Raw genomic sequence first — 26,444 nt, 5'->3', positions numbered from 1 at the left:
AATGATATTTGTTAACCTCCGTTTCCTAATCTGCAAAATGGAAGTAATAATGGTAGTGGTCTGTAAGATTACGGTGAGGATGAAATGAGGTCGTGCAAGTAAAGTGCTCACTCAACTTCCTGACACATAGGAAAGGGTCACCTGTCATCAACCTGAACTGAGCTGAGCTGTTTGAACAAGGGGTAATGAAGGTCTACTGAGGCCAAAGCCTGTGAGCATTGATTAGTTTAAAAGGAAACCACACATGTATACAAGTTTGTCTTAAATGCTGGTAATTGCCTCTTGAACTTGAAGGACCTGGGCAAGAGGATATTTGGCTCAGTACAAAGCTTTATAATTTTAGTCTTAAAAATAAATTATTGAGAGAACAATGCAAACACTTATTTTCCTATTCTCCTTCACTGTAGCTTCCAGTGACTCGGGACTGTGGGGGAGGAAACCATGGCCTCCTCTCAGCTCTGGCATTAATCAGCTGGCTTTGGGCAAGCCCGCCAGTGTTGGGGCCTCACCTGTAAAATGAGGCTATTGGCTTACGATTTTCAAGGTCCCTTCAAGCTCCAAAATTCTATGACTCCTCAACTTAATGCTGGTCAACCCAATATTGTGGTACAAGGCAGTTTTCTTTTTGATGCTTAAAATAATTCAGTTATTCTTAAAATAGTTTTTGTAAGTCGACAGAAAGCAAATTGCTTTTTCTTTGTTTTTTAAGTATGAGTAAATACTGACAAATGCTTGCAGGTAAATTTTGGTAATAGAATCAATCGTGTATAAACTGCATATCAAATATACACAATGGCTACAAATAAAACAACAAGTTGAAATTCAATGGCTGGAGAGTGGTTTCAGGAGTTGGGGCAGGGACAGGTCTGTCTAGGCCCTCTTCATTTGGAGTTCCAGTGACTTTCAGGAGAAAATTGCTGTAAAAATGTCAAGATGTTTCTATGAGTAATTTAATAATAATCAACAGCACCAATTTTATATCAATATACTTGATGAAGAATTCATATCAAATTAGCATAAAGGAATTCTGATTTTCTACCCTTTTTATTATGAATGTGTACCTGTGGTGGAAGATGGAAGGGAAAAGAAGACCAAACAGGAGTAACATCTTGTTGGGCCAAATCAGTGGTTCTCAAAGTACACACTTCAATCACTAGAGAGCTCTGAAGTGTATCATCATCTGGGCTCCACCTCTGGGGTTCTGTATCAGTTGGTCTGGGATGGAACTTGGGCATCCTACAGGTGTAGCGAGGGTTGAGAACTACTAAGTTAGTCATGTCACCACCTCCCTTACCCCAGCTACTGAAGGTAACTTGTTGAGCAGTCCTGCTGTTGTAGCACTTCATTTCAGGGTAGGTCTAGAGCCCTCAGATCCCTCTGCACAATGATACTTCACCTAGGAGTTCCTCAGTCCCAATCTGTTTTGCCCTAAAACTGTTGTGATCATGCCCTCCATCTCCAGAAAAGGGACACTCAGGAACTCTTCTCTGGGTGATGGTGTAACCAAAGAACAGCCTAGAATAGCTTCTTGATTCTCTCTCTCTAGGTATAGCTCAAGCTGAGATGTCCAGTAGAATTTCCTGTGGTGACAGAATTTTCTAGAACTGCACTGTCTAATATAGTAGCTACAAGCCATAGGTGGCTCTTGAGCTCTTAAAATGTAGCTAGTGCTACTGAGAATTTTTGTTTTCATGTAATGTTGTTTAGTTCAAATTTAAATTTAAATAGCCCCAGGTAGCTAGTGGCTACCATATTGGACAGTGAAGATTTAGGCAAAGGTGAGTCATAGAGTCTTTAGGGAGTTGGACTTTGTATTGTAGGAGGTGGGGAGCAAGCTGAAGCTTTTGGATTAAGTTCAGGGAACTGGGAATGGTACCAGAGAGATAAATTGGAGGTGGTTGTAGTGACCCAGGTGAGCGATGAGGAAGACCAGCACTGAGGCAGTGCCAATGGGGACAAAGAGGAGATGATGGACAAAGGAGGGATTCAGGAGTGATGTGGATTGGGCTTTATGCCCAGGGACGTTGACACTGGCTTGGGCAATTGGGCCAACAGTGGTGGCACTTTGAATCAGAACAGAAAATTTCAAAATGCAAGCTGATGTTTGTGGGTAAATATTATCAAGCCACTTTTGGATAGAAATCTCATCTTTGGAAAACAGTGTGGAGGTCCCTTAAAAAGTTAAAATTGAGCTACCCTATGATCCAGCAATTGCACTACTGGGTATTTACCCCAAAGATACAGACATAGTGTAGAGAAGGGCCATATGCACCTCAATGTTCATAGCAGCATTGTCCACAATAGCTAAATCGTGGAAGGAGCCGAGATGCCCTTCAACAGATGACTGGATTAAGAAGATGTGGTCCATATATACAATGGAATATTACTCAGCCATCAAAAAGAACGATTTCTCAACATTTGCTGCAACATGGACGGGACTGGAGGAGATAATGCAAGCAAAATAAGTCAAGCAGAGAAAGACAATTATCATATCTTTCACTCATTTATGGAACATAAGGAATAGCAGGGAGATCAGTAGGAGAAGGAAGGGAAGAATGAAGGGGGGTAAACAGAAGGCGGAATGAAGCATGAGAGACTATGGACTCTGGGAAACAAACTGAGGGCTTCAGAGGGGAGGGGGGTGGGGGATTGGGATAGGCCAGTGATGGGTATTAAGGAGGGCACATATTGCATGGTGCACTGGGTGTTATACACAAGTAATGAATCATGGAACATTACATCAAAAACTTGGGATGTACTGTATGGTGACTAACATAACATAATAAAAAATTATTATAAAAAAATAAAACAAATAACAATAAGACATGAAAAAAAAATAAAACCCTTTCCTTCGTTACAAAAAAAGAAAGAAAGAAAGAGATCTCGTCTTTAGTTGGCAGTTATTTTACCATCAAAGGTAGATAAAATAGGCGGCATAAGGAGGCTTTCCAGGATGTGAAATCGCACCTTACTTTGCCCATACAGTGGAGAGAGAGCTCTTCCTCTCTCTCACAGAGGGAGGCTCTCTCTCAGTTGGCTCACCCTCTAAGTCTGTGCAACAATGCTGGGTTAAGTTAGCCTGAGGTCCCTCCCACACCTTCATCAGACCCCATCCTTTTCCACCATGAGTCCTGAGATTTCCTTCTCAGCTGCTCCAGTCCCTTCATCCAGAACTCACTGCCCACAGCCTTCCTTAGCCGGGCCAACTACATTTTTTCATCCCCTGGGCATTGTTGAGCATGTACCTGGTTCCCAGGGGCGGAGGAAGATATGAAGATGGAAGAGAAACCATTCCTACCCTGGACAAGCTCATAATAAAGTCTAATTGTAAAGATAAACACACAAGGAATAACTCAGTTATAATATCATACAAGAAACAATTTTGCCTTGGAGTGCAGAGTTGTACTGACCAACTTTACCTGGCGGCATCGAGGGAAGGCAACTCAAGAGTGGTGACAGCTGAGCTCATTTAAGTGGATGTTTTCTGAGAGAGAATGAAGAAGGGCATCTGGCAGACTATCACTTGCAAATATGTGGTGGTCCCTTTGAATATGCTGTGCACAGGGAATGGTACAGAGCTGTGTGGCTAGAGCCGAGGGTGCTGTTAGGAAGGTGAGAAAGCATAGGAATGGCACAGGGAATAGATGGAGTCCAGTGAAGAAAAGCCTGTGTGTCTTACTAAAGAATTTGGATTTTTATCTAGCAGATCCCAGGGACTTTTGCTGGTTTCAAACACACAAGTGATACGGTACTATTTGTGTGTTTGGGGTTGCAAGGTTTCTCTCTTCTGCTTTGGCCCCATGATCTCTCTGCTCGATTCACCATCATAAAAGGTGTATGGTGTGTAAGGTTATTGGGAAGAATAACTACATGATGCCTATAAACTATTTGAAAACCTGTAGGTGCTATCTAAAAATGATCATTGTTCTTAGTCAAGGAATTGCAACAGCAATTATCTAATTGCAAGCACAGCTGGATCCTTGCCCCTCCAATTAGCCAACTGTAGGTGCAATTAGTTTGCAAAAACAATTTTGTACCCAGGTGTAAATTTTCTAAAAGTGCAAAACAGAATCTGTGGAAAAATGCGGCCAAGTCTAGTTTTCTTTAGAGTTTATCCTAAATATTTATTAATGTCCAGCCTGAGGGGATGCTATTTCCTTTCCCATCATTTGTATATGACTTGCTTAAGACGTGCTCCTATTTATTTCACAATCTCTGAGGCATCTCACTGTTGGGAAATTCTCAAATTCCAAAGCCTGTGAGCAAAGAAGGCAAAAGTAGGTAGTACCCACAAATGGCTATCTTCAGGGGCCCTTTTTGCTTTTTGAAGTGCCAGGTTGAAGGATGGATTATATGACCAGAATAGAGTCTGCACCTAGGGGAGGGGTCAGCTATCTCAGCATGCAGGCTGAGGAGGGCTGACCAGCTTGATTCCCATGGAACTGAAATTAAGAAATGCCGTCTCTCCCCAGGGTATTCTGTTTTGTGGGTAGTGATGGTGGATGCAGGGCTAGCTCTCAGAATGTGGTTCCCATATACATGTTAGTTGACATTTTGTTTACCATTAATAAGTGAGATGAAAATGAAACAATGAAGACATGATATGAGCAACTTCTTTGTTGAATCAAACAGGAGTTTTCAAACACTGGAGGAATGTTTCCTCAATTATTTTGTGCTGTCCGCAATATAATGCCTACAGACAAGACACATTTTAAAGTTCAATCTGCAGTATTCACATTTTCTCTTATCACTTTCTTAAGTCTAGGCAATCAATAAAACAATAAATCAAGCCATGATTTATAGTGTATGCTGATTTCTGTGGTGTAAATACTCCTACTGTGGATGATTTCAAATTACCAGTTGTTACACAACCAGTTCCTAGACTCTTGAAAATTTCACAATTGGCTCTAGTGAGTAGGCATGAACTGGCTCCAGCCTACAAGCAGTGTTGGTGGAACTTAAACCAAACCTTTTGGGAGTCGGTGACAGACTGTATCTTAGTTTCCATGATTTGAAAGAAGCATGGAAACTTGGAACAAATGAGAAATATGATGAGAAACAGAGAGGAAGAAAACAGCTATATGTGCAATGGTGTTTGGAGAGAAAAACATTCCTCTGTAAAGGACAGTCAGATACATGAAAATGGAATGAAGGAACATCCAGAATGGTGTAGACCTGAGGGACAGCAAGATGTGGAGAGGTTCAGCCCTTCTAGGGCCATTGGACCCAAGGTTTCCAGTATGTTGGATGGATACTCATCCTCCCAGTACCGGGTGGTACTGGCTTCATCTATATTGTGAAGTTGTGAAAATTGAGGAGCACAGGTTCGTGTTACTTGAGTTGAGGTTAAAGACAAAGTTAGAGATGAGAAGAGATTTTATTGTTTTAGCCTATTTGAGGCTCTCTTTATTAGTGGAATGAAATGAAACAAAACCTCACACACTAATCAAAGCACCACAGAAGATTTGATTTGTTGAAAGCCCCATTAGGTAGTTGGTATGCTGGGCAGGCCCATGTTCAACTCTGGGAGAATGAGGTGAGGAGACTCAGGATCAGGACTAGGGCTCAGCTCTGTATTCTCTTGGGGCTGGGAGAATACTTCTGGGGGCTTCCTGTTTTTCCCCATATGATGTTCAAATGCATTTGCCAGTTTCCCAAGTCCTTATAATGCATGCCTGCTATATTTCTCTCAAATAAGGTTTGCACTCTTCTTGGTGGATGGCAACATGGTCACAGCTCTTGTCTCTATCTTGTAAGCAAGCTGGGCTCCTTCCCACTTGGTACTTGCTAATTGCTAATATTGAGGAGCACTTTTGCTCTGCATCTGCTAAGGGACGCCCATGCATTATCCCATTTACTCTCCACAAAAACCATTTGAGGTTCCACGGTTTTACAGAGAAAGCTGAGGCAGAGAGCGTCAAGATCACGTGATTAGTGAATGGGGCAGCAAGTGTTTTAACACAGGACTGACCGCTCAATGGTTATGTTCACAACCCTAGTGTTCAGCAGCCTCTCAGTTCATGTGTTCTTTTCCTTGTCACTTTTCCTCTCAGTCTCCGTGTCCAAGACCTTTGCCTCTCTTCCATGCAGCTTCCCTTACTAGTCAAATTCCCATCCATGTCCTCTGGTTACTTTAGAAACTCGTCTATAGTATACACTTTGCCACCCAAGTGCATCTTTTCCAACAAAAAATATGAGCTCTTCAGGGAAAGAAATCATGTCTTCTACTTAGTCTTCATTTCCCACAGGGATCTCTTCAGTTGTGGTCTGAAGACAGATACTCAACAAATACTTATTGATAGATCGAGTCAGGTGTACATTCAGCATCGTGTACCGAGGGTCTCTGAACTGTGGATCGAAAGATTAAAGACTCTTCCCTCTTTCACAGAATTCCAAATTCCAGGCAAGCAAGCTGATTGGCCAAGCTACAGTGGAATGTGATCAGTACTGTAAAAGCAGAGTTCTGGGGAAAAGCCCAGGTGAGGAGGGTTCTTTGGGAAGGATTCACTGAGAGGGTCACTCCTGAGCCAGCCCAGTCTTGAAAGATGAGTGGAGACTAGAGTTTGCCCAAAGAAGAAGGTTAGAAGGATCCGGGGCCAATAGTAATGTGTGTTGTGAAACCCAACACCCTGGTATATGTTATCAATTCCTCCTGTATTTGACTTTCAACTAGTATACTTGAAGCTACATTTGATATATACCTCTCTTAATGTTATATTCACTGAAGTGAGGGGTCTGTTTACTCACGTGCAAGGCTAGCAGTGACATCGGCAAGCCACGGATGTGACTGGTGGCCACTGCAGGTAGTAGGGTGATCTTGGCCGCCTCTTTGAAGTGAGAGGGGAGGAGCTGGGAGCCCACTGTAGGAATAGAGAGCCTACCCTTCCCTCTTGAGGTCACACTATCCCTCTTATCTCTGGCCCACCTAACTCTGCAGGTGTGCCTAGGAGTCACTGCGCCTCTTCTCTTGGCATCTACCCTTTCTGTTCCTGGTGATGAACTGGCAAGAGGAGCAAGACATCCCAGCACTCTGTCACACATAAAGGATAACATTGGGGTAGGTCCTGGTTCTGGGACACAGTGGAAAAAGGACTTATAGGTCATGTTTCTTAAACTGCTTGGTACAAAATGCTTCATTGGAAAGTTCTGATTTCCTCACATGAGTCATTGTCTTACCCAGGCCCTTAGCCTTGCTAACCATTTGTTTGAAGCCATGACTTACTGGACAGAAGGACCATGTAGCCCCTGAGGCTTGAAGAAGCTGGTGGTGGAGGCCGAACACATATACCTGTATTTTTATTTCTGTGAAACTGACGCAGCCAGAAAATTCCTGTCCTCCCTTCTCTTTCCTTGAAACCCACATGTATGCTCATCCGCTCCCTCCCCAGCCCCCCACACGCAGTAAGGAAAAGGAAGGATGGCTGCTCAAATTTTTGAGCTTAATTCAACAGAATTAAATTAATTCTATTCAATAAACTTAATAAAAATAGAAATAAAATGGTTTCCTTTCTTTTTGAAGGGAGGAGAGATTTAGGAAGTATTAGTCATTCCATTTCATCTCTGTGTATTCAGGATTCACATGGTACGTCCGGCAGCTCATCAAACTCTATGGACAAGGGCCACAACATCTGGATTGACACATAAAAGTCCGTGTCCCAGATCAGAGCCCTAGGAGAACATTATTCTCTCATGTACACTTTTGGAGACAGTGCAAGGTGATGCCACCATTACATAATAAGCCATAGGAAAAAAATCAGGTTGACATTCAAGTAACTTTACAACCTATCCTACACAGTAATATATCTTTTCCCCTCTACACAAATAGGCAAAAAAATGATTAATAGTCCATTGATATGAAATTCCATTTGTGCTTGATTTGCTCTTTTAAGATTTCTGGATTCAAGAGTGAAGAAATTTATATCAGAGGATCACACAGGTTCCAGTTTAAGAGCCAACTGGACGGAAGACTTTGCTGCCTAGAGAGGTGTCATGGTCAGTTAAGGTCTGCCTGGGGCTCTGCGGGCAAGAGGGCCCATGCTTGAGTCTTGAACTCTCAACCCTTTGCTGAACATCTGAGAGTGAAGATGAGTGTGTGCGTGTGGATGTAAGCATATGTGAGTGTGTCCGAGTGTGTGAGCGTGTGTACGTGTATGTGAGTGTGCATGTGTGTGTATTGTGTAGGTGATGATGCCTGTTTCTCCCAAATTATTCTTGGACCTTTCTGATAGAATCCTACTTTACTCTGTGAGGTTCAACTCTCTCCATTTTATTTGTGAGGAAAATAACTTTGAATAAATCAGGTTAGGTTAGGTATGAAGCAACATTAACTTCTGTCGCCATCCCTTGTAAGCAGTAAAACGTTCCTAACTTTCTTACTGTGTACAGTGCTGAGAACACATGCCCTTCTTGGGAGCCTCTTTCTCTGCAGGGCAGTGCTGGAGACAGTGCTCATTGTGTGGACATGAGGCAAGGATGGCCAAGGTCAAGCTTAGGAAAGGGAGCCAAATGGTCGAACTCTGTTGGGTCTTATTGCTGTTTTTCCTGTGCAAAGTCGACCTCCGCTGAGACACTTCTGCATTTGTCCCTACTGCTCACACAGGCCATCGTGACTTTTTTCCGATGTAATTTTAACAGCAGTTAATGCCCAGAGTTGACTTGGGGGAAATCCTGTTTGATATTTCACCTCAAATGACTTCAAAACAACTCTATTTTTATCTTTTAAAAATTCCTTTTGGTGAAACTTGTTGTGGAACTCTTTATTGCTCAGTGTGTTTACAATGGTTGTTTTTATAGAGGCCTTTATTTTCAAAGAAATACATGCTGCCTATTTACCTAATGGGCTAGACAATGACTAAGGAGCAAATTGCATAAAGATTATTACACGGACTTAGTGTGTGTTCTATAGTTTTATGACTCACAGGCCACTTGTTTGTATTGCCTTTATGGGCAGAGGTGCTTTAAAACAACATTTTGCAGAGCAAGAGTTGTGAAAGGATGCCAGTCCTCACAGAGCTCTGCCAAGGGGTGATGCTTTTCCAGCTAGAGCCAACACCGAGTGCTGTTGAACGTGGAGGGTGAGTTATGAAATGCCAAAGAGCTTTCCACAACCCAGCTGCCTCAGCACAGGCCTTATCATGCAGGAGAGTTAATTCCAGGCTTAAACAGAAGCCACCACTTTAGAAATATCCCTACTTCTCCAAAGTGCCAGCAGTTCTAGGTTTGGTGAGTAGAGACAGCTTTTATAATGGTTATCCGTGCTTGGGCGGCGGGATGGGAAAGGAACTCACTTTGGAATGCTGAGGAGGCTGTATAAAGCTGTCCATAGCTTCTTCAAAGAAGTTTGTTTGTTTGTTTGTTTTAATAATAGCTGGTGCTATTTTCAAAAAGTAATATAAAATACACATAACATAAAATTTATCATTTTCATCATTTTCAAGTGTACAGTTCAGTAGTGCTCAGTATATTCACACTGTTGTGCAACCATCACCACCATCTATGTCTAGAACTTTCTCTTGCAAAGCTGAAACTTTGTGCCAATTAAACAATACTTCCCCACTCACCCCTTCCTCAAGCCCCTGGTAACCACTATTCTACTCTCCATCTCTATGAATTGTATTACTCTAGGTTCCTCATGTAAGTGGAATCATACAGTATTTGTCTTTTATGACCGGCTTTGTTCACTGAGCATATTGTCCTCAAGGTTCATTCATTTGTAACTTGTGTCAGAATTTCCTTCCTTTTTAAGGCTGAGTAATATTCCATTGTATTTTTAGACCACATTTTGTTTGTTGATAGACACTGAGATTGTCTGGGGTGCATTTTTTATTCCTGTGGTTTTTTTTTTTTTCTCAAGTTTCATGCAGCCCTAGGGACCAGGTGTGTCAGGTGTGGGCTAGTGATGTGAGATGTCCGCCCGACTCCTTACTGCTGGGCTCAGCTGCACACTACGTAAAGCTAGTCTATGTCAAGTCCATTCAACTTCAGACTTTCTCGCAACTGCAAGACAATTGGCATGGTGGCTCTGCTCAGCACAAGGTTAGTGTTCTGGACTGAATGTTTATGTCTCCTCCAAATTCATATGCTGAAGCCCTAACTCCACTGTGACTGTATTTAGGGGTAAGGCCTGTAAGGGGATGGTGAAAGTAAGATGAGTTTCATGAGGGTGGGACCCTAATCCAATAGGATGGGCTCCCTTACAGGAAGAGGAAGAATGGGGGCACCTGGCTGGCTCAGTCGGTTAAGCATCTGCCTTTGGCTCGGGTCACGATCCCGGGGTCCTGGGATCAAGCTCCGTGTTGGCTTCCTGCTCAGCTGGAAGTCCGCCTCTCTCTCTCCCTCTGTCCCTTCCCCTGGCTTGTGTTCTCTCCCTCTCTGTGTCTCAAATAAATAAATAAAGTCTTAAAAAAGAGAGAGAGAGAGAGAGAGAGAGAGAGAGAGAGAGAGAAAGAATGACCAGAGCTCTTTCTACCATGGGGGACAAAACAAGAGGGTGGGCCTCAGCAGGCCAGGAAGAGAGCTCTCATGAGAAGCTGAATCGGCCAGTACCTTCACTGGAACTTCCAACCTCCAGAACTGGGAGAAATAAGTCTGTTTTTAAGCCACCCAGTTTGTGGTGTTTTGTGGAGGCATCCTGAGCTGACTAAGATGGTTAGGGACCTATAAGAGAAAGAAACTCTTTCCCCCTCAGCTAGCAGCTTCGAGCTTGCATGTGTTGTTCAGTCATGCTGTATGGTATCCGTGAGGGGGAGTCAAGGCTGTGAATCCTGGGGACCAACACCCTGCCCCTATGACTGCTGAGAGCTTTCCCTTGGCAAGGGTCACGTTTACAAAGACTTCTGTGCAAATAAAACGACCTCATTTGGAACGCCTTTGTGATTGTAGAAATGACATCCTTTTTTTCTGCCCCCTCCTAGGGAGAAATTTAAATATTAAGACTTGACATCATTCTAATGGTGCGAGTTGGGACTTGGTTCATTTATTAGTACCTCTAAGAAAAAGTTCTTATGTCTTCTTGGAATACATTGCAGATTTGCATCGTGCTGACTTTCTTAATTATTTTTTCTCATAGACTAACAGTGAAATTAGTATTTGCGTTTTCTCAGTTAATTGGTGGATGGATAAAGGCAGTCAGCTATACCTTTAGGTATGGGAAAAGCCAGTCTGGGCTTTCTATAAAATTCACAATGGTTAGAATGGAGAACGTGCTGGGTTCTATCTAACCTCATCTCTTGGGCAGCAGACTAATCATAGCCAGAGAGGGACTGAGAATGCACTAACTCCTCTAGAATAGCATCCTCAGGAAGCAGTTTACAGGTATTCCAAGAAAAATGGACCCTGATACAAGCTTTGGAAAGGCTGGGTTCCATAAAGTTATATGGGGTTTTTTGTTTTTCTTTTTTCCTGAAGCAGGACTTCTTATGCTGCCATTCATTCACTTCTTCACTCATTAACCACTTTTATCGAGTGCTTACCATGTATCAGGATTTATATTAGGTCCTGGGAAGATAGTGCAAAGCAAGACAGGTATGTTTCCTGCCCTCACGGAGATTAAACCCCGGTGGAGCTCTTAAAATGTTAATTTCAAACAGGGAGATAAAGTGGACAAGGTCCCCAAACATACTTAACCGATGAGACCCTCTTTGCGAGAACATTTTCTGGCACATGGGTTTTGTGGGATGTGCTTTGGAAAACATTTGCACAGTGAGGAAGACCAAGGTTAAGTGGAAGCACGGTGGTGTTACGGTAACAGCTAATCCCTGCCAAGCACACTACGTGCATCATTTCCAGTTCTCACCACCATCCTGAGAGTCTGCAGCACTTTTCTATTATAGACAAGAAGACTAGCACTCAGACTGCTTGGACGATAGCCCAAGGCCACATAATTGGTAGGAAGGAGAGCTTCATAGATCCAACTCCATAGTTCTTTCATCTTCCTTTATTATCTCTCTCCTGAAGTCTATGTCTTGGGCTAAAGAAACCTGAATTCTAGTGCTGACCTTTCTGCTGATTAACCTGGAAGTCTTGACTAAATCCCTCACATTCCTGGAGTTGGTTCTTTAAACAGTTAGGAAGAGTCAACTTCCATGCTTACCATATGGTCGGATTAAGTACTGTATGTTCTCTTGCTTTGCAAAGTCCACCACATGTATTGTGTTATTTGCAGCCCAACATCAAATGTAATTTGCCGGAATAGAGAGAAAATTGACAGAATTGGATTCAACTGGATTCAACACATTGGCATTGTATTTTGTCTCCTTGAGTGCATGAGAGTCATGTAGTTATGAAATATGCCAGTGTTTTTTTGAATAATTCTCTACAGAGGAACCTTCACTACTAGCTGCCTCTGAAAATGACTTCAGTCCTCCTGAGTACTTGTTAAGGGACTACTTGTTAAACTACTCTTCTTAAGAGTGGTAACACCTTGAGGCTCATTTTTCACTGTCTCTGCCCACTGGAGATCCCACCCATTGAAGAATGATGGCAAAAATAATACTTACACAATAAGCTGCTGAAAAAAAATGGAATGGAGCCCCTCTTTGTTGAAGGCAGAGATTACTGACCTATTTGTAATGATTTTAAATGGAATTTTGATCAGGAAGATTTGTGGCTTTGCAAACACAGAGGTTATTACATCTCTATTTAGGGAGAGAAGTATTTTTCTCTGAAATTCACATTGACAAGTGGCACATCAGTTGATCTAAGGAAGGACCATAGGCTCCATAAATGTTTATCTTTTGCTTGATTGGAATGTTTTATGCTGTTGCTGTGAGGGGTCCTTAACAACATAAAGTAATAAAATCCCTCCAGACAGCCCTGAGAGCAAATCCTTCCTGCTAGGGTCAGTGGAGATGGGGTGAGAGGTAGAAATAGGCCTACAGAGACCTGTGAGCTAAACCAGAGGCAGGCAACAACTGAAGCTTAGTTCAGAGGAGCAGGTAAGGAAGTCTGAGGCGGGGGAAGGTCTGAGGACCTCTCCCTGCAGGAGTGGCATGCCCAGCCTCTTGCTGGACCATACATGGGCAGCAGCACTGGACTACTCCCTGTCTTCTTCTGTCCTCCCATAAGCCCATGAAAGAAAGAGCAGGCCTGCTCATTGGAAGCACATCCAGCTGAATTCTGGGGGAAGCTGAGACTGGAGACCTAAGTGGTTTCCAGAGCTTTCAGGACAACTCCCCCTTTTTTCTTTTCTTTTTCTTTCCTTTTTCTTTTCTTCTTTTTTCTTTTCCTTTTTCTTTCTTTCTTTTTTTTTCCTTCCTTCCTCCTTCCCTTCTCTTCCCAACCCTTTCCTTCCCTTCCCCTTTCCCCTTTCCCCTTTACCCATTCCCTTCCCCTTTTCCCATTTCCCTTTCCTCCTTTCCTTTCCTTTCCTTTCCTTTCCTTTCCTTTCCTTTCCTTTCCTTCTATCACCAATAAACCTTAATCAGAAATATTAGTTTCACAATCCTAAAATTTGTGTGGAACTACAAAAGAATTTGAGTAGCCAAAACATTCTTAAAAAAGAAAACAAAACTGGAGGTATCACAATTCCAGTCTTCAAATTATATTACAAAGCTGTTGTAATCAAATCAGTATGGTAATGGCACAAAAGAAGATACATAAATCAATGGAACAGAATAGAAAACTCAGAAATGAACCCACAACTATATGGTCAACTAACCTAGACAAAGCAGGAAAGAATATCCAATGGAAAAAAGTCTGTTCAACAAATGATATTGGGAAAACTGGACAGCAACATGCAAAAGAATGAAACTGGACCACTTTCTTACACAAAACACAAAAGTAAATTCAAAATGGGTTAAAGGCCTAAATGTGAGACCTGAAACCACAAAAATCCTAGAGGAGAACACAGGCAGTAACCTCTTTGACATCAACCATAGCAACTTCTTTCTAGATATGTCTCCTGAGGCAAGGGAAACAAAAGCAAAAATGAACTATTGGGACTTCATCAAAATAAAAAGCTTCTGCCCGGCGAAGGAAACATCAACAAAACTAAAAGGCAACCTATGGATTAGGAGAAGATATTTGCAATGACATATCTGATAAAGTGTTAGTATCCGAAATATATAAAGAACTTATACAACTCAATGCCCCCTAAAAAACAAATAATCTAATTAAAAATGGGCAGAAGACATGAATAGGCATTTCTCCAAAGAAGACGTCCACATGGCCAACAGACACATGAAAAGATGCTCAACACCATTCATTATCAGGGAAATGCAAATCAAAACTACAATGAGATATCATCTCACACCTGTCAGAATGGCTAAACTCAACAACACAAGAAACAACAGGTATTAGTGAGGATGTGGGGAAAGCGGAATCCTTGTACAAACTGATAGGAATGCAAACTGATGCAGCCACTGTGGAAAACAGTATGGAGGTTCCTCAAAAAGTTAAAAATAGAACTACCCTACAACCCAGCAATTGTACTAGTTGGTATTTACCCAAAGAATACAAAAACACTCTTTCAAAGGGATAAATGTACCCTGCTGTTTATAACAGCATTATCTGCAATAGCCAGATTATGGAAAGAGCCTGGTGTCCATCTACACACACACACACACAGACACACACACACACACACACACACAGTGGAATAGTATTTGGTCATAAAAAGAATGAAATCTTGCCATTTGCAATGACATGGCTGGAACTAGAGACTATTATGCTAAGTGAAATATGTCAGTCAGAGAAAGACAAATACCATATGATTTCACTCATACATGGAATTTAAGAAAAAACAAATGAACAAAGGAAAAAAAAAGAGAGAGAGGTAAACCAAGAAACAGACTCTTCACTATAAAGAACAAGGGGATGGCTACCAGAGGGGAGGTGGGGGGGTAGGTGAAAATAGGTGATGGGGATTAAGGAGTACACTGGCTGCGATGAGCACTGGGTATTGTATGGAAGTACTGAATCACTAGATTGTATATCAGACACTACTACTGCATTGTATTTTAACTAACTGGAGTTTAAGTAAAAACTTAAGAAAAATAAATTTATGCGTACAAGCATACAGGAATAGCTGTTTGCTTAACTCATTGAAAAAGAAAAGTAAATATCAGTTTCATCTGGATGGGGTGAGAAAGCAGAGACAGCTACTCTTGTGATTATCTGGGTGAAGGTCAGAGGGAGTATTGTTATAGCTGGGAACCCCCAACTGGGATGGAAGGGAGCCCCTCAGTTCCTAAACCTCAGGGGAGGGATGGTGGCTCTGGCCCAGACTGGTCTTCTGTGGCTCTGTAGACCCACTGGATGGGGTATGGGTGTCACCCTTGCAGTGTCTATTGCTAATTCTTGGGGAGGAGTCTTCTGTGTGGCCAGCCCCTTCCCTCCCACAATGTGTATACTGTACCTGAAATGGCTTGGGGGTTGCAACGTCAACGAAGTCAAAATAGGAACTGAGGTTTCAGACATATAAGGGTAACAAGGCTCAAGGACACACACACCATCTTGGATAACCTCCTCCTTTAAATTGGTGAAATGCTCTTTTAGAGAATTCTCCCACCACTTTTATGTAGCACCGTTGACAACCAGGGCATGGGCATCCAGGGCATGGGCATACTCATCAGTATTTGCTGGAGTAGCAGGGCAGTAGTGGCAAAGCTCAAGTCAAAGTTCACAAGCATAAGTCACCTTAAAGCAAATTCATTGTTTCTTTTGACAGGGCCAATAGACTGGTCGGTCAAGAAAATGCTGCCACTGTGGGGTATTCTCAAGGCATTTGGCACAGTCTCTCCTGATAATATCCTTGTGTACACACAAAGGCACGTGACTAGAGGTCAGTATGACGGCAGTTCCTTAACAGGTTCAATGACTACGCTCAGCAAAGACTGGTCTAGGTGATGACCAGCAGTAACTTGGAGAGATGCTTCTCATGCTGAGTCATGGGACTCAGCTCTGTCCTAACCCAGGATAAACACATTTGGGAGGACGGCACAGATGAAGGTCTCCAAGGACTTTATAGCACAGGTGAGAAAGAAAGGCTGAATAAGATAGGAACGCATTTTAAAAGCTTCAGTGCAAATTATCTTCAATTGGGTTGCATGAATTAACTTCACTAGTACTCCTTGGGTGCAACATCACCCAGTACACCGGAGTATAAAGTATAAAAAGAACCTACAGCTTATGGTTGAAAGTAGACATCATCTGTCTACTCAGTCGATCTTCGGCTACATTATGGAAAATATTTCCTTCTGTAGTGCTGAACTGCTCCCCTCTTCTCTGGGCCAGCGTAACCACTCTGGGAGTCCTGGCATTCAGTTTTGGGCAATGCATGTAAGAGAAGGACAACATATGCCCAAAGCACAGAGATCAGCTATAAAAGGGCCTCAAGAAGAGTGAAAAACTGAAGAGTTCTACTCTGAAGGCATGGCCTAGGAAAGCAAGCTACGACTGTGTGTAGCCTCCAAAGGCAGAAGTAGGACTGGGATGGAGCAAAAACGTTTTTACATTCAGAGATATACAAAGACAGGACAGGCCACCCTGAAAAGAGGGGAGATCGATCTCATTTCCGAAGCTCAGGCACAAAGCTGGTGGCAACCAGCTGGTTGGACCGGACGGTTCCTCCTGGCCCTGGGATTCCATGAGTTCATGATGAGGAGTTAGGAAACCAAGATTCTAAGCCCAGCTTTGCCACAAACTGCCTTAGTGACTTTAAGCAAGTTGGTTCAATTCCCCAGATCTTATTTTTCTCCTCTGCTAAAATAGGAAGTTGGACAGAATTAACTCCAAGGTTTAATCCATTCATGTTTTCTGTTACCTTTATCACCATGGATCTCTGCCAAGGGCTAGTAGTTTGTGATCTCCTTCTTTTTTCATAGACACCAAGGAAAGGATTTAGGGCATTACATCTTGGCTGCCACTGTAGGAAGCATATCCACTGCCTTGCTGTTTTCTCTGAACCCTGGCTCCTTTTTATTTGGATTTCCCTTGTCCTGTATTTTGAGATCAATTATAGCAGACCATAAGAAGAACCAAATTAGGAGTAATTTTTTTCTGTGGTGAAGAGGCCATGGGTCCGGAAAGCTTCTGGTAAGTTACATCAACAGGAAAAATAAGTGAAAATGATTCTAGAGATGTTTTAAGAAGTTATTTTAGTTTGGGTATTTAGTTTTTCTTTTCTTCTGCTATTTTTCTTCCTGAGAGAGGAGTCAATGACCATCATTTATGGGAGGGGGCTGTAGTTTTTACTGTGTTTTGTGGATTCTTTCAATGTCCACACCTGAATTCAGCCTGTTCTTTAAACTGGCTGCTGGTAGCAACTAACCTGGCCTGTCAGTCCCACAGGGCCTTTGCCTTCTTTGTGACGGCTCTAAACTGAGACACACAGAAGTCTAGGAAAAGCAGCTCAAACATCAAAGTAATTTCAAATCTAGTGGAGGACAAAGAATAGGCATAATTTGGATTGAGGAGGAGCCCATTCGAATGGGTGGATGAGAGGCAGTGTGATGCTCATGGATGTCTGTGTGGGTGTGCATGTGTTTGCCCATGTGCACACGTGTGTGTGTGTGTGTGTGTGTGTGTGTGTGTGTGTGTTGGGAGTGGCACTCCTGCAGGAGTTTTATGACTTCCCAGAATCATAAAACTGGGTTTTATGGTTGGCTGCCTCCATCTGAAGAGGCTGGGTGAGGCCCAGCTCTTAAGTGACGGGGTTCAGCGGGTGAGGGCAAGGTTTGAATGAGGCTGAAGAAACACACTTCAGCGCTGCACACCCCTGTCCTGTATTCACTGTGAACTCTGCTTCTTCCTAAGTGCCAGCTGCCTGGGAATTAGGCATGCAATAAGCAACCATGAAAGGTATTTTATATCCTATTCCCTGAGCAAGCAAAATGACTCAAAACCAACTTGTGCAGGTGGCAGAGGGGGACTGTCATCTTTGATCAAATGTAAAACAAAGGCAAAACACTGCAAAAAGTGATGAAACTGGTAACAACTGAAAGTTTTCTTGATTTGTGAGAAGTCAAACTTTTAATTTTTTTTGGCTGCTGACCTCAGGACCAAACGTGGCCTTATACATTGGCAGTTTTCCCTGCTAGCTTGTTCTCCCTCCTGGTCCTCAATGTTCTGTGAAAGCCGTGTTTCAAAGACTGGTGTTCCATCAGAAGCACCCATCTGAGGTGACAGCAGCTTGCCGCGGCTCTCTGGGTGCTGCTGAGGACGCATGAAGAAAGCAGGCCGCTCCAGCTCGGCATGGAGCCCCGAACCGCGGGGCTTTGCATATCGTATCTCAGCTGTTGGTACTTTTGTATTCCCTGACTCATGCTTAGAAATGGAAAAAAAAAATCATCATCTTCCCAAGACATCTGTGATTGGCAGCTCCTGTTAGGACCTGGGCATGTGGGTTTCATTGGAAAATGAAATGCATCTGACAGGGAGAGGCTGTAGCCGGCTTCCTTTACTGTTTGGGGCAGCTTAGAATAATGTCATAGCCACACACTTCGGGGGGCACTTTGGTCCAATGCACCAGCCATTGGTTCAGCCTTGACTTGCTCAGAATTCTCTTGGCCATTTATAAAGAGAATGTTGCTCACCACCCTGATTCCCCAGGGAGAATGCGAAAACAGAATGGCAGAGTATCAGAAAGGGCATTCCTGAACACACTTTAAAGTCGCTTTAATGACTTTAGTCATCAGATTACCTGCAGCATCAAAATATACAAATAAATATCTTAACAGTTGGTCAGAGCTAGTCAGTCTCTCTCATGAACATTTATTTAGATGCAGAAATAGCCTAATGCATTACAGAGTCCATGTGGGAGGGGTGGTGTCCGGCCAGGGTGGAAAGGTGTGCACGGTCAGGATATGTTCCGCAGATGCAAGGCGGACTGTTGGATTCGTGCCACCCACGTGCCATTCCTATTCCCAGAAGATGAAGGAAAAGTCAGCTTTTCTTACCACCTCCAAGATATCCTTGAAATGCGTTTTGTCTTGTTATAATTCGTCACTGTAAATCATTTGTCCCATTTCATGTGTAAATGATGGTAAGTGCTGTGTAACTAAGTCAAAAGATACTTTATCTGCACACTAAACATGAAGCCAACATCGGCTTGTTCCTTTGAGAGAAAAACTTGACCTTGCAAGAAAGGTGGAGCAGAGCTCTGAGAAAGATCTCTTCTTTGCCCTGTTGTATGTAGCACTGGTCTGCTTGTTTCGGGATGGTTATTATCTGCCAGGAATCTTCCTGCAGGCAAAAGTACATTGTCCTTTGGAATGCAGTCAATCAGATTTTGTTACTGAAAAGAGAAGGGGAATGCAGCTCAGAAAGGATACTTCGGAAAAAAGTAGTTTTAGAACTTGAAAGAGGGGAAGAGGGTTATAACTCCGAAAAAGGAGGAGAAAAAGAACTACAGACAGCTTCTTTGGGTAGAAAGATTCCCTACCTGGAGAAGGGAATTCATCAGGCTCTCAAAGGCTTCCCTTGCTCATTGAATAAATATTTCTTGAGCACCCATTACATGCCCGTTCCTTTCCAGTCTTGTAATGAAAAGCCAACTTAGAAAGAATTCCACTGTCTGCTCTGACTTTGACTCAGCAAGCCATCCGCTGAACAGCAATTTAGTTTCCAATCTAGGCCCACGCATCATGAGGATAGTCTCCGGGGCAAAACCCAGGAGTCCCTCTGGGTTTTCTGAGAGTAGCAGATGAGTCCATTGATGTGTGAGCAGTGATAACTTCCACAGCAGCTCTCCCGGGTCCTCAAAATGTTCTCCTGCAACTTAAGTGCCGGTGCCCAGGAAGACAATTATTTGATATGTACACTGACGTGCTTAGGCTGCCATTACAAAGTACCACAGGCTTAAACAACAGAAATTCACTTCCTCACAATTCTGAGATCAATGTGTCAGCAGGGCTGGTTTCTTCTCAGGCTTCTCTCCTTGGCTTGCAAATGGCCACCTCCTCCCTGTGTGTGTCTGTGTCCTGATCTCCTCTTCTTATAAGGACACCAGTCAGATTTGGATAAGGGCCTATCCTGATGAATTCATTTTAAGTTAATTACGTCTTCAAAGACCTTATCTTCAAATAAACCCACAAACCATTAGGGGTTGAGACTTCAACATATGAATTTGGGGGGACCACAATTCAGTCTGCCATAATCATTAAAAATTCCAGCTACAACTCCATTAATTTGTCTACATCAAACCTCTTGCTTGACTGGTCTTTAAAGCCTCCTACCCCGTCTCCTCAGTTCCTCAGCTTCCCTTTGCCAGTTGGGCTGCTGGTTATTGCACTGGGTAGAGGCCAAGCAGAGAGAGAGAGACACACACACGATGGGAGGAAGCGCCGTATTGTAAATCTGTAGGGGGTTAACCCTGACATAGGAGTCTAGGTTAGGTGAAGGAATGTTGAACAGATTAGGTCCTGATGAGAGGAGAGCAGAGCCATCCTGCAGGCTAGCAGAAATCCCTTCCAGGAAAAATATGTATGTGAATTGTTTGCAGCTCCCGTAACAGGCAGGAATTTTACAACTCAATTATGGCATCTGCCACTCTTGGCCTCAGATAGTAGTTCTTTCTGTGTATGGTATTTTCTTCTGCTAGCCTAAAACATTTTTTGAAAGGGTTGTTGAGATGCTAAGATGAACAAGATGTTTTCTAGCAGGAAGAGATCTCAAAGGAAAAGAGCCACAAGTCTCCCATACCTACAGGGACAGGTTCCAACGCTCCATAGCATTTGACGGTCTCTGCCAAAGCCAAAAAGTGGAATGTTTGCTGAGCTTATAAAAAATGTATTTGAAGGAGCAAGTGAATAGTGTATATTTTGAACTTCAATCAGACATAATCTCAAACATTAAAGACTTAAATAAAAGACAAATGAAAGTAAACTGACATTGATAAAAATGCAAATGGCAATAGATTTACATTTCTAAAAGCAACCTTATAGTTGAGCTGCCTTTATTACGAATGAGAAAACTCAAGTCCATGCAGTTGAAACCAAAGCTGCATATGGAGTTGGTGGGAGAAATGAAAATATATCAGAGTTTCTTCACTTTGCCCAATACTATTCCTAAAAGCCACATCGGTCATCAGTTTATCATCTGGGAGAGCTCTTTATTCTTCATAGCATACTCTCTCTACGAAGTTGGGTTTTCTAATTCTCTGGGGTCTAACCTGTGTACTTCATACTTGAAAATTAGGTCGCTTTAAAGATCTCAATTACTCATTCAACCACTAGGTTAATTTTTAGTAAAATAATGCTTTAGTATATTTCAAATATACTAATTTGAGGATGTTTCCACTTTTTTCCATTGAGTGTTTTCTTTTTATCCTTCTTTTATTCTTCATCCGTGAATGCAAACAAATATAGAGGATTGTTACTTTGCATGGGTGGTGAGCATTCTAGAGAATGTAGATTAAAAAGTCTAGGACTGGGGCGCCTGGGTGGCACAGCGGTTAAGCGTCTGCCTTCGGCTCAGGGCGTGATCCCGGCGTGATGGGATCGAGCCCCACATCAGGCTCCTCCGCTATGAGCCTGCTTCTTCCTCTCCCACTCCCCCTGCTTGTGTTCCCTCTCTCGCTGGCTGTCTCTATCTCTGTCGAATAAATAAGTTAAAAAAAAAAAAAGTCTAGGACCAACTTTATAATTTAAAATTTTCATTCCTCCTTATGTTCCTTTTCTACTGACATACCTAACAACTTTATCCCAAACCACCTAACCCCACTGATATTTTTTTTATTTAAAATACTTATATTCACTTTTCCCTTAGCATAGCTTCTTTTTCAAAAATATAAAAACAGAAAAAAAGAAAATAAAAAATGCACCTTAATCTTACTGCTCTATAACTTTACAGTTCTGTGAAAGACAACCAAACCAAACAGAAACCAAAACAAAAACCCCAAATGCTCAGCAATATTAAATATTCTTTTGACAATCAGTGAAAAGAAAATCTGTACATCCCAAAATAAAATTATATGAAAAGATTCTTTAAGAAGCCAGAATTACCAGTTCATGCACAGGATTTTCCACAAGCATTGGACTCTACCTCTGAACACTAAATAAACAGCAAATGATAAAGAATAGAAACAGTTCCTTTTTCCGTGTTGAGTGAGTGACCAAGCAACACAAAGAAATCTTTTTTTTGTTTGTTTGTTTAGAAAGAAAATAGAAGAAAGGGTTGTTTTACAGACAAGGAGAGATATTGCCACCAAACTAAAAGCTTCTTGATTCTCAGGTTAATTCTAGGTGCCAGGCTTTTCCCAGTCTTGGTTTGCCAAGTGACCCTATTGTCAAAGCGCAGAAGACCTAAGTCCACATGGAAACCGTTCAGCCAGTGGCAAGTTTCTGCGGGCCACGTCCAGACAAACAGAGCTGGATGTTCAACGGCATTTGTTACAGGAGGTTGGAAACCCCAGCAATGTCATAACATAATGCACTATATAATTAAGCAATTGCAATGATCTCAAATGAAGGGCGTTTTGTTATTGTTTTGACCTTCCTCACCCGTGTCGACTGCCAGTCTGATGATAGTTGTTCTAAACCTGGAATCTACATAAACAACCACTTCTTACCCTCAGCTCACCTTTCCCTGGAAAGAGTCGGGGGCTTAGAAAAAGTTTTCTTGGTCAGTTTGGGTCAGGAGATTGAGGGACGGGCTTTTCCAACAAAATTACAAGATGGTGCCCAGCCCAGGTCATTAGGAGAGGCACAGGTGTGCTGGGAGGCAGTTTCTCTTGGACTGTGGGAATAGAGATGATGGGAGATTTCCAAAGACCCTGTGTCTGAGAGTCAGGTTGGAGAAAGACCCCTTTTTCCTACTGTGACTCTGTTTCTGGTTCTGCCACTATCTGCCATTTTAAATTAAGTCTCAAAACCAGGAGCCCAGGTTATATGTGAGTGTTCACTGTCCCCTTGGCTCCCACAGTCTGTCATTCTATCCCATTTAGAGAGGCAGGGCAGCATAGAGCTCATGGCACAGACTCCAGAGTGGATGCTGGACTCAGACCCCAGCGCTGCCACTTGGTTGGTGTGTGACCGGTTTAAGCCTGTTTTAACCCCTTGTGAGCTTCTTGGCCTACCTAGCTCACAATATGTGAGGTCTGTATATAAAGCATTGAGTCTGCAGCTTCAGAAAAGCTAACTTCCATTGAAAAATTACCATTGCTACGAGCAGAGCCATGTCCTGAGGACATTTGGTTCTAATTCCAGTCGAACGGCTGTTTTATCTTCTGAGTAAAACAGAGTTCATCAAATCAATTTGAAAGATGGCACTCTGGTTGCTGCCTCATAGATTGATCTGTATGGCCTGGCGGGGATTGGGCACATGGTGAAATTTGTTTAAATTCAGAGGAAACACTAACACCTAAAGTTTTGGAATTTCTTTTCCCTCTAAGCACCTCTGAGAACTGACAGACTCTTAGAAATTCTGGTGAGGATCTGCTCAGTTGTACAAGTATTTGTTATTGCTGTCATTACCTATTAATGTTTTTGGTGTTTGGAGAGGCAATAGAGTCTGTATCTTTAGGGCAGGGACTCTGGGCTCCTGCTTTTGAATTCATCTCTGCCGATAATTGGCAGTGTGGAAGGAGGTGTCCTTCTCACCTGTCCCCTTGTAACTGTCTCATGTGATGTGTTATAAAATAAGAGTAGATAATATTATGGAATACAGAGAAAGATCAAGATTCCGTGGGGCCTGAAGCTTATAGGGCTTAGGGAGTCCTCTCTAGGAAAAAGAATGCGAAGCTATCATGCCGAAAGGTGTTAGTCGTTTTTCAGATGAGGGACTATAGTTCGTAGGGAGCCATGTAGTAATGCTGGGTTTGAGGTTGTTACCATTGTGAACCTGACACCTAACTCTGGGCTCTACATTAAGTAAGCTGTTATCAGTAGGTCTCAACCCTACTTACCTTCGGACTGTTTCCAGTCTATACTGAGGTTTCCTGTTATAGAAATCCAAATCTCTCTCTTACAGGTTAACATTTCAGTGTTACGTAGTTGTTTTGTGTGAGTTTGTTTCAAATACCGAATGAACTTTTGCTTCTTCTGTATCCTTTACTGAACTAGTACACTTAGAAGGTTTTTAAAAGTATTTGTATAAAATTTATTTGTCAACTTACTCAGATTAGTGATAATTTAAAGTTTTGTTGGTTGCCTCAAATATTCTTAATTTTATCTCAATTAAAACTTGGCTCACGATTGTTTTCTAATTGTGTTTGACCTTTAAATGATAAATTCTGTGGTTTCTCATGTATTTCCTGTCTATAAATCATTAGGTAAAATTGGCAACTTGTTTCTTCACGTACGACAGTAGGAGAAAGGTCTGTGAGACTCTGAGCTTCATCTGGCCTAAGCTTGACAGTCTTGCTGGGCCCGCTGGCTGGTACAGACACACAGGGTTAGGCCTTGTCTGGCTATCATTCCATTTCAGACCACTTGAAGATGTTCCGTTGGCAGGAGAAAGAAGAAATAAAACCCCAGGTGAAAGTTTGAAGCTAAAATATGTAGTTACTAGGAAATTACGGCCTTGGAGAAATTTTTTTCCAATGTTATTTTGAAAGTTTAAAACACAGAGCAAAGTTGCATCGAATTCACAGTGAAGAGTCACATATCCACCACACACAGTCTACCTATCCAGTCAAGCAAGCTTATTAGACTTACAACATGCCTGTCATCTATCCGTCTCTTGATCCATCTGTCAAACCATCTTACATTTTAGTGCATTTCAAGAGTATCCTTTTTCCATAAATACTTGGTCTTAAGAGAGTTTATTATTCATTTACAGCTTTTCTCTTTTGAGGCAAATTTACAAAAAGTGAAATGCAAACCTCAAGTGGACTGTTCTCTGGGTTTTGACAAAAGTGTTTCTCCCTATCAAAGCATAGAGCATTACAACCACCACCCAGCAAAGTTCCATCCTGTCTACCAAGCTCCACCTCCATCAGCCTCAGCTGAAGTTTTCTTGTAGAACTTCATATAGATAGACTCATGCATCACGTACTCCGTGTAAGCCTTTTTTCACTTAGCAAAATGGTTTGAAGATTCATGTGTGTCATCGTGCATAGCAGCGGTTCTTTTTTTTTTTTTTTTTAATCCCTGAATAGTGGTCTACTGGATGAAAACAGCCCAGTTAGCTTATTCATTCTCCTGTAGATGGACACCTGGGCTGGTTTCACTTTTTGGCTATTAGTATAAATATAGCCATTGTAAACATTCTCATACAGATCTTTCGGTAGAAATGTGCCTTCATTTTTCTTGGGTAAATCACCCACTAGTGGAATTTCTGTGTAGATGCATGTTTAGTTTAAGAAACTGCAAGATCTTTTTTTCAGAGTGATTATACCATTTTATACTTTTCCCTGATTGTTTCAAATCCTCACCAATATTTAGTATTGTCAATCTTTCTCAGTTTTATGTCTTCTACTTTGTCCGTAGTGGTATCTCATAATAGTTTTAACTGCATTTCCCTGATGACTAGTGATGTTTAACATTTTCTCGTGTGTGTGTATTCTTTTGTGAAATGTTGAAATCTCTTTCTTTTATTTTTCTTTTTATTGAGTTTTAGGGGTTCTTCATATAACCTAAATATATGTTTTGCAAATATTTTCTCCCATCTGTGTCTTGCCTATTCATTTTCTTTTGTTTTTTAAGATTTTATTTATTTATTTGAGTCGGGGGCAGGGTGGCAGGGGCAGAGGATGAGGAAGAGAGAGTCTTGAGCAGACTCTGTGCTGAGATCCCCTGAGATCAAGACCTGAACTGAAACCAAGAGTCAGATGCTGAACCAACTGCACCATCCAGGGGCCCCAACCTATTCATTTTCTTAACAATATCTTTTGGTGAACAGAAGTTTTAAATTTTGTAAAGTCTAATCAATTTATGTTATGATTATTGTTTTCCATATCTCATCTGAAAGAAACCTTTGCTTACCCAGAGTCACAGATATTCTTATGCTCTTTTTCATGCTCTCTTTTAAAAGGCTTACAGTTTTAGCTTTTACACTTTCATTTGTGATCCATCTCAGATTAATTTGTGTGGATGGTGTAGACAGGAGTCAAAGTACATTTCTCCCCCGCCCTCAGACATCAAATTATTATAGTACCATTTGTTTCAAAGATTATTTTTTCTCCATTCAATTGCTTTAGCCCCTTTAGAGAAAAATCGAATGATCTTGTAAGTGTGAGTATAGTTTTGGTCTCTCTATTCTGTGTCATTAATCTACTTTCAGTCCTTATGCCAATACCGCACTCTCTTGATTACTAGAGCTTTATAGTACATCTTAAATTCAGAGAGTGTCATTCAACTTCAACTTTGTTCTTTTTTTTTTTTTAATATATCATTCCTTGTACATTTACTTTTTTATAATAATATTTTTTTATTATATTATGTTAGTCACCATACAGTACAACCCATCTCCAACTTTGTTCTTCCTTCTCAAGATTTCTTTGGGTATTCTAGGTTCTCTAAATTTCTATAGAAATTTTAGAATCACTTTTAATTTCTACAAAAAAT

General features: G+C 41.8%; 1 long non-coding RNA gene across 2 annotated transcripts in view; it reads left to right on the top strand.

The window, feature by feature from the left end:
- The window catches only part of LOC103664979, a 31,145-nt gene extending 23,185 nt beyond the window's left edge, over positions 1-7,960 (top strand). The window contains exons 2-4 of one of the 2 annotated variants that reach the window (XR_569195.2): positions 6,389-6,479; positions 6,938-7,057; positions 7,890-7,960. This is a non-coding gene — a long non-coding RNA (uncharacterized LOC103664979). Of the gene's footprint in view, positions 1-6,388; positions 6,480-6,937; positions 7,449-7,889 lie in introns of those variants that run through there. The other variant, XR_569194.2, reaches the window with a different exon arrangement.
- The last annotated feature ends 18,484 nt before the right edge of the window (positions 7,961-26,444 follow it).

Source organism: Ursus maritimus, unplaced genomic scaffold (assembly GCF_017311325.1).
Source record: "Ursus maritimus isolate PB19 unplaced genomic scaffold, ASM1731132v1 scaffold_30, whole genome shotgun sequence".
Classification (NCBI taxonomy): domain Eukaryota; kingdom Metazoa; phylum Chordata; class Mammalia; order Carnivora; family Ursidae; genus Ursus; species Ursus maritimus.
This window is presented reverse-complemented; position numbering and strand designations above follow the sequence as displayed.